The following is a 9262-nucleotide window of genomic DNA, read 5'->3' on the forward strand; positions in this document are numbered from 1 at the left end:
TTCTCCAAGAGGCTTTGGGAATCAAACTTGGGACCTCCCATGTGGTAAGTAGCAGTTCAATAGCTTGAGCTGCATCTTCTTCCTGATGCCATATCTTGATAGTGAGTTTTCCTTAGCAACAGACTATACTCTTCAGGTAGACAAAACACAAGAATCTGTGCAACTGCAAGGGGGCCTTTCCCTGGAGCTTGACAAATGCTTTGACACTGTCACAGTCATGGTGAATCCAGAGACTTTCGGAGGTCTCACATCTCCCTTGTGCTCCTTGGTTTTGAAGATAATAACAGAGAACAAATGCACACAGGACCACGAGACTCAAAGCCCACACACACATCTACTATAGCCATAACATGTGCACACACACACACACCAAAAAAAAACCACATATATGTATAAATACATACATTACATGTGCCCACTCAAATGTCATCTATCCCTATATCGTGCACCTGCATGCTGTCACTAATATTCATGCACATTCCTGTGCACACATTTATTATTCCAATAATATACCCACTCACACTCACAAGTATATTCAGGTATAGGTATACTTACACATATTTACATTCTTCGATACACACCTATTCACATGTCTTCACATGTACATCAACTTGAGCACACATACACATGTTCTCTGATTTTTGAAGCCCTGAGCTCCAAATTTGTCATTCATCCCTGTGTTCAGCATGTGGATACAGCCCCCCATACTGACCCTAGGCTTGCTTTAGTGTCTTCCTTTGGCAAATAGGCCAAAGCTGAACATGAATGATCTGATACTTGACAAGTGCCTGCATTTTGGTTTTGCCTTTGCCTGTTTGTCTGGGAGCCTTGCAGGTGCCCCATGAAATGAGCCAGGCCAGCCTGCCAGGGGTCATGAGCACCTGGTTGGTCCATGCATAGTCAGTACAGCCAGGACCCACCCATCCCACATGCATGGGAGGACCCCCTGGACCTACAGCTCAACAAATTGATATTCTCAGTTCTTCCCAGAAGATGCAAAATTCCTGTGCAGAGCATACCTCCTGGGAGTCAGAAACAAATGCTGGTCAAGAAATGGGGACCTCAGAACAGTGGGAAAGGTTTGCTTTTGTCTTTCAGTTTCCAGAATCCTCTCTTTATCTCTGATATTTATCATTCAGAATAGTAGATGTTTGGGGTAGATCTATTCAGATTTATTCTTTTTGGGGTGCTTTGTCTTTCCTGGAAACTGATATTTCCAGATTCTTTAAATTTTGATGTATAATGTTGTCTATGACCCAGCATTTCTATTGCTATTCATCTATGCCAGAGAATTGATATCACATATAAACCAGAAAAAATTGTATATAAATGTTCAGAGAAGAGAAAGAAGAAGGAAATGACCTAGGAATGCTACCCCCAAGACCATATTCCAGGCAGGCTTTTAAACCTGTCCTGTAAGTTTAAAAAGTAAATATATCACTTGTCTGATAAAGTCAAATAAGTGAGAGCTTTTGGAAAAGAAGCTTACTTCCCTAGGAAATGATTCTTTAGGTCAGGGAAGGGCCCAGTGATCAGAGGGTCCACAGCACTTCTTGCAGTGCAGGCGCCTCCTGCCCTCCCTCCTGGGCTGACATGGCTTCCATTTTCTCCATGCAGAGGGCATATGGTAGGTACCCTTGTCTCTGGAATATTCAGGGACTAATTCAGAGTGGAATTATACTACTTTCAGAGTTATAAAATAGGTTTCAAATAATATCATATTTTATTTTGATTTATAACATTGGTATTTCTAGAGTAGAAAAATTAACTTAATATGGCTGAATTGCCTTCCATATTGCTTAGAAATTTTTAAATCCTTCATTTTACAGCATGTCTGGGCTTGGACCATGGACAGGCTGGAGCACAGATGGGGAGAGAATCAGCGGGTATGTCTTTGGCAACTGCTTTAGTCTCTTGTGCTTTTATTTTTTGTTGTACCCATATTACTGTGAATAAGCACAGATGTTCTAATAGTTACACAGTTTCCTGTTCAGAGCTATATCTCCCACAAGGCTCCTTAAGTAAAACTTGGCCATTTTCCCCAGCAGGCCCCCATTTGCCTTGTAGAGTCACAAAGCCTCTCTCACCCCTAGAACAGCAGCCACTGGTTTTTCTGTTAGAGACAGATCTTCAAACACTCACTCTTTTTTCTTTTTCCTTTTTCTTTTTAATGTTACATTCAAAAATTATGAGATCCCCATATACCCTCCACCCCTTCACCCTACTCCTCCCACATCAAAAATCTCTTTCATCATTGTGGGACATTCGTTGCATTTGGTGAATACATTTTGGAGCACCTGCACCAGATGGATAGTGGTTTATATTGTAGTTTACACTCTCCCCCAGTCCACCCAGTGGGCCATGGCAGGGCATATGATGTCCAGCATCTGTCCCTGCAGTACCACCCAAGACAACTCGAAGTCCTGAAATTTCCCTCACCTCATATCTCTTCTTCCCTCTCCCTAATCTCAACAGTTACTGTGGCCAATTTCTCCACATCAATGCTACAATTTCTTCCATTACTAATCACAGTAGTTCCATAGTAGAACATCAGTAAGTCCACTCTAATCCATACTCTATTCCTCCATCCTGTGGACCCTGGGATGGTTATGTCCACTCCACCTCTATATCTAGAGGGAGCTTAGATTCCACATGGATGATGGATGCAATTCTCTTGCTTGCATTTGTAGACACTGTCAGCTCCCATTCTTGATTCAACTCCCATAGGGTAACTGTAGATACCAAAATTCTGTATTTTTCTTTTCTCTCTCTTTCATGGATATTTAACTTCCATGTTCTCAGGCCTAACTTTCCATTACACCATGCCAATTTTCACAAATGCCTAAGTGTCTTATCCTTATTAATAGCAATGTATTTTATATAAAATGTTATCATGTCAGTCACTGTGGTAAGCAGGAAATACTAATTAATTAACACTTAAGTGAAATACTCACCAACAAGAGAGGGGAAATTTATCACTTACAGAGTACTTTGTCTCTACATTTGCTGGTGTTGACCAAGTACAGGAGTTGACATCAAGGTTTTATGATATTTACCTCCTGATTTGTTTTCAGCTTGTTTACTAAATCTTCATCCTGACTCTCCAGAGCTCTAATTGTTCACATGAATTTGTCCAGCTCTATCAATGTGCTCTAACTAGTATAACAAATAACCACAAATCTCAGTGGAATATATAACAAGAAATTTAAATGAATTGCTCACATTTGATTATAAGATGTTCAAGTTGGAAGTCTTTCTAAGGAGTGGAATCTGTTTCAAGAAATTACTCAGAAACACAGGCACACACCAACTTTTAACATGGCATCTTCAACTGGAGAACCAAAGTTAGGTGCAGGATGGAAGAGTATTTGGAATTCCAGGTGGGATGTGTTCTAATTGTCCAGGCATGGAACATAGATTATACCTGTGTATGTTCCATTTTTTGTTATCATCATATGACCTTCCCTGATCTCAAGGGGCCGTGAAAGTGTAACTGTGATCCCAGGAGGAAGGGGAATAATAGGTGTGCATGGGCAGGATGTTGCTACAGAGTAAGGCAGTGTCTCTTTCTCTTTCTCTCTCTCTCCCCCCCCTCTTACCAACCAGAAGTTTGAGAATATATATAATACATTTGATATTGCTAAAACCAGCAAGGGTGTTGGTTAATGTTGTGCCCAGTGGTCAGTGACAGGGTTGACTTTTCATTTTATGATGCATATTCAACTGTAGATTGAATGAAGATGAACATGAAGGAATGTTTCCTATGACACTGAGGAGTTAAAATTAACTGATTGTGGTTAATGTAGTGGAAAGTTTGTGTGAAAATGGCAGGGAAATATTCAAAACCTGATGAGAGTGAAGGAGCCTGGAGATTAGAGCAGGTCAGAGTTATGTGTGAGGCATCTGGTGCAGGTGCCCAGCAAGTCGGTGGGTATGGAGTCAGGAGCACATCTAGAGACACAGAGCATATTTATAAAGCAGATCCTAATATGATGACAACAGGACCGTCAAATTAGTCTGCATGGTTCTGAGGAAAGGAAAAGACAGCCAAGACGAAGCCAAGAGGGTGCGCCAAGATCTAGGATAGGGGTTTAGTGATCTGTGGAAGGAGCAGCAGCTAACCAAAGGCAGGTGGTCTACAAGACAGTTGTGCTTCCTGGAGTCAAAGTTGAAGGTGCCCTCACAGAGAGAGTGAGGCAGTAACCAGGTGCAGCCACTGGAGTTGAGCATGGTGGGGAGGGCACCACTAGGATGATTATACAGACAGAGCAAAGGGACACAGGCTTGGACTCTTCAGAGGTCTTTCCAAAGGAGCAGGCTTACAAGTAAGGTCTCACAATTTTGTGCTTAGTTGCCATCAATATGCCAGAGATAAATTAAGAGTTCTTCTCAAACTGACAAGATCACAGCATGAGAGAAAGGATGAGGGGTGCACCTAGGATCAGAAGGCCTGGATCCTGACAGTACCCCCTCCTCACCATGCCCTGCCCCTGCCTGTCCTTCTTCCCCTGTAGCTTGGAGATTCCTGTGCTCATCCTGCAGTGGGTGACCAGCGCAGTGCACAGAACACTCAGGAATCTCCCTGGAATATTTAATTAATTTGAGCATGAATCCAACATTTCCAAACAAGCTATGTATTTATTTCTTATGAAACAAAATAAAACAAAACTATGTTTTCTTGTGTTAAAATCAGTACATAGTGTGCTGGCTCTGAGAATGCACCTCTCACTCAAAGTCAAAGCCCCTGAGATGATGAATTTTTCCTTCCAAGGTCTGCGTTGTGTGTGGTAGGAGCAGCATTGTTAATGTGGGAGACACTCTCCAGCCCTTCCATTCTGCCTGGCAGTCTCAGCTCATGTTGTAGCTGCTGGAAGTGATTCCAGTTTCTGCCAAGGAGAGTGTCAGAGTCCCCTGACTGTATTGAAGCTCACTATTGAGTCTGCCCTCTTTGCTAAATTGTCTTTCCTTTTTTTTGTTCCATCTGTTCTATTTTAATGAAACTCAATTTATAATTATTTCACCTTTTTTATGAAATCTTCAGATCAAGTTCACAAGATGTGGCAGAATAAACCTTAATTGTATTTAACAATGTTTTCAATTCAATAAAAAATACCCCAAATGTTTGTCAGGACTATGCTCAATGCATCCATTTTGAAAATGGGCTGCAAAAGAATGCCTGACCAAAACTTCATCCTGCAGGAGGACATGAACCCAAGAAACAGCCAATTGCACAACATGAAGGAAAGATTGTTATTTATTAGGTTGTCAGTAACTCTGTTTTGCCTTTAGAGATGCAAAAAAGTTTATTAAAATTATAACTGATGGAAATGTCTGTTGAACCCCCAAATAAGTTGTTCTCACTACAGGGTTGTTGAAGGGATCTTGGGAATGCAGTTACCCAGCTTATGCCACCTAGAAACAGGCTAGAGACAATTTGCAAGCTTCATACATCCTACCAACATCTTCCTCATTATGCTGACACTTGCCTTGCATTGCAGTTACCATAAAATAACTCTCACTGTCTTCCAAGATTTATAAAAAACACCATTTTGTTACAAAAAGAGAAGTCAATAGATAAAGAAGCCAAACTGAACAGCCTCAACAAAATGAAATTAACACCAGCAGAAATACTCTTGTGGAAGATGTGGGATAGAAGGCATGTGTACCAAAGGCCTGGGGCTAGTAAAGAGGGCACACATTCACATACTTTCCCTCACATTGAACATGCCAAGTAGAATTTCAGTTACGGATCTTTCCATCGTTTTCAAGATAAGTGTAATGACTCCTCTTTGGGGTTTTATTGAAGTGGTCATGCCTTTGTCAAGACCAAGGATGTGACATGTTCCCAGCCTGAGGCTCAAAGTCATTCAAGTTTATGTCATACTCATCTTCATTTATATACTGGGGTTGGATCATCATTACAATCACAAATTAGCATACTCTGAATTAGCTTCTTTATTTCTCTGAAATTCTAGCCCCGGTGTATCCTCAACTAAAACAGAATTCCAAATATCCAAAACACCTCCTTGCGTAAATGTGCCAACATGATTAGCATCTCATTTTCCTGGTCTATGTCTGCCTGGTCCAATGCTATCTCTATTCAGAACATTTGACTCATTGCAGGAGATTAACATTCATATAGTTCATATTCTTGATGCACACCAATAAATTTGTAACTTACAATATTTAACAGAATAAGTTGCATTGATGTTTTCTCACAAAGATCTGTAACATTTTTACATTCTTCTAGCAGGTCCCAGACATATCTGTGTTTGTCTGGATAGAGTGATATTTCCTCTTCCCTAAATTGGCTGTTTAACTATATACATTTAAGCTTCACCTATTTTCCAAGTCTGTGATTTTCATTTTAAACTGCTTATTGTAAAGTCTCTTATGTTGTCTAAGCTTGAAGAATTGTAGATTTCTTTAAGTAACTTCATAATTATATCTAAGAGGATTACCTGATCTGAATATGCCCACAGTATTCAATCTTTGTGTTTTTGGATCATATAAGTTCAAAAATAACATTACATAATGATATTTATCATACTTGGGTAATGTTGAATTATTACTGGTCAGCTCAGGATTGTTTCCACGAATATTGTCCAAAGTATTTGTCATCACTGAGTTTGATCATCTATTTGCAAAAGAGATGTAAATTTTAGAAGATATTTAATAGCTTAGGTGACAGACTGAAAATTATACTTATCTACTGAAGACAATGTCCAAATCTAGTTAACTGGACTAAAAGGCATTGAGTTCTGCTAACTGTGATGAGCAAAAAGTCTTCCTTAGTTCAAAATGAGAGTTGCTACCATCAACAATATTTACTGTTTTATTGCCATCTGCTTCATTATCTAATATTACTGGCCTTTTGTTCCTTTGCTCCTCGCTTGCATGGGCCATAATCAAATTTGATCTTGTGGAAATCTCATGGTCTGGTAGAGGTTTGGATGAACTCAGCCAGGGAGGAATTTTTCAGCACTTTGAACACAGTGTATTTCAATTTTTCTTCATCTTACATGTCGTTTCCTTCACCATACATATAATTTCCATATTACTGTTTCTCTGCATCTATCTCACTTGCATAAAGAGATGGGCCTCCTGCTGCTCCTTTTGTTTCTGAGCCTCAATCCTTTTCTCTTCTTGTAGTCATTCAACCAACTGCTGAGGAATATCATGGTCAGTGACAGCTTGTAAAACTTCACTCAGCTTTGACTCCCTGATATACACTAACATATATACACTATTGCAGTATTGTACTGATAGGTCATCATTGTGACCCCCACAATCATGCTCATTTGTTTCTTTAGTCCACCTTGATACCACATTTTCATCAATTTACGAGTTACCATACCTTCTGGAGTTTTCAGGTATATTGTCCACCATGGTTATCTCCACTTTGAATCAGGACTGCATGGAGATTGTAATTTACAGCATCCTAGGATCTGCTTTTTGCAAAAATTCACCAAGTGGTAACTGTCCAGGGAACTGAAGCCTATCATTAATCTTGATATTTTGATCCATCTGAGACTTATACATAAATCTCATCAGTTGTAACACTCATGACAATGTTGGGAATTTCATATCCTTTTCTGCTTCCCATGAGCTATACTCCCCAACATTGTACTTACTGTCACTGTCCAATTGTTTTGCCACATGATAAACAATTGATTCAAATATATTTTTCTTTCCTTATATACTTATCTGGATATCATAATTAATCTTCTCTGGATCAGATTAATAGTCTACTTCTGTACACTAGATATCGGACACCATTTTGTCCCTGAATAACTTAGGTATATTGTCTTCTCCCCATGGGACTTTCATCTCATTCTTTACATTGTCCTGGAGTACTCAACATAGCTCCTGAACATCTTGTTGCACGAAGCTGTCAAGTGTTTCCTGCTAGAATGACTTTTTAGCTTTTTTCTTCCTGTGGGCTTATCACAGATAGAAATATTCTTTGTAATGCTAAAGGAATGATTTCAGATCCTCACCATTGCTTGGCATCATGCATGCAGCCTTTTGTAAGGGATCTGTGAAAAATGTCTACATCAGGTTGTTCATGTACAAAGTTGCTCCCTGACTCTGTAAACGACCGAGCCCTTGTGCTTCTTTGAATCCGCACAACTCCTTGAGGTGCATTGGCTTGTACAAAAGTAACTTTGCCATCTCCTGTAAATAATTTCTCAGCATCAGTCAGTTCAGTCCAGGGCATCAAATTAGAAAATACCCAATCATTTTCTTTATGAAAGAGCAAATATCTGATGTGATGGTTGAATGACTAGTCATCTATGTGTTTTATTATCTTCATCACTGCTTGTGTGTGACCAGACCATGTGGTGGAATCAGATTCAGCACTGCACTGGAAAAGAAATCCAGCACTCTTTTGGTGTGATCTGTCTGGATAAAAGCATAGCAGCATCAATTTTCCATTGCAGATTTTCCACAAACTTGGAGGGCTCAGTCTGCTGAAGTGCCCCAGAGTGAACTGAAGGGTGGCTGTGGAGTGCCAACTGGTATCATCTTCCATGTCTTCCTGGGTGGTGGTGTGTCCATCACTCATGGTTACATTTCTGTTGAAGGGAAGTTTTGAGTCATTCTTGGGTAATCAGAACCTCCAGCATCCATCTCCATGTCATCAAGCATGTCCAGCTGCTGCTCTCTGGTTCTCTGCTGCTGGAGCTTGTGGTGGTTCTTGAAGGACTTGCCTAGAAAAGGGACATAGTTTTGGGCCTAGTGGGCAGACAGCAGGGGCCTCCTGCTCCTCATCCAGCATGTGATCGTCTGTGTTCCATGGCCCCGTGGCTACTCATGGTGGAGATGTTGGCAGGGAGATGCACACAGACTTGCTTGTGACAGGCCCAGTATTAGTGCCTAGGTGGGTGGGGCACTGATGCTGATTGGTCTGGCCAGGTGGTCTGATTGCTGGCTGTGACTACCAGTGCTTTTGCAGCAACCAAGTGTCCCCAGCTTTTCAAAAGTAATCTTCTATCTCCCAGTCTCTCCAGCATTATAATCTATTCACTTGTTTGTTTTCAGTAGTATATTTAGCATAATTGACATTTGATAATCCTCACTTATTTAAATGTTCAATTTGATAAGTATTTACAGCCCTGTAACCAGCACTACTAACCAGGTAATGGGTTCCTAAAAGTTTTCAGTGGTACTGCAATAAATCTTATCTGTTGTGTCTTCCCTTCTCTCCAGACAACTATTAATTTTCTTTTATTAACAGTGAATTGATATATAAATTATA

General features: G+C 40.3%; 1 pseudogene; it reads right to left on the reverse strand.

Annotated features, from left to right (window-relative positions):
• Nucleotides 1-5739: 5739 nt before the first annotated feature.
• LOC131273018 (ubiquitin carboxyl-terminal hydrolase 7 pseudogene) lies at nt 5740-8819 on the reverse strand (annotated as a pseudogene).
• Between the last annotated feature and the right edge of the window lie 443 nt (nt 8820-9262).

The sequence above is a fragment of the Dasypus novemcinctus genome, chromosome 19 (genome assembly GCF_030445035.2).
Source record: "Dasypus novemcinctus isolate mDasNov1 chromosome 19, mDasNov1.1.hap2, whole genome shotgun sequence".
NCBI classification, from domain to species: domain Eukaryota; kingdom Metazoa; phylum Chordata; class Mammalia; order Cingulata; family Dasypodidae; genus Dasypus; species Dasypus novemcinctus.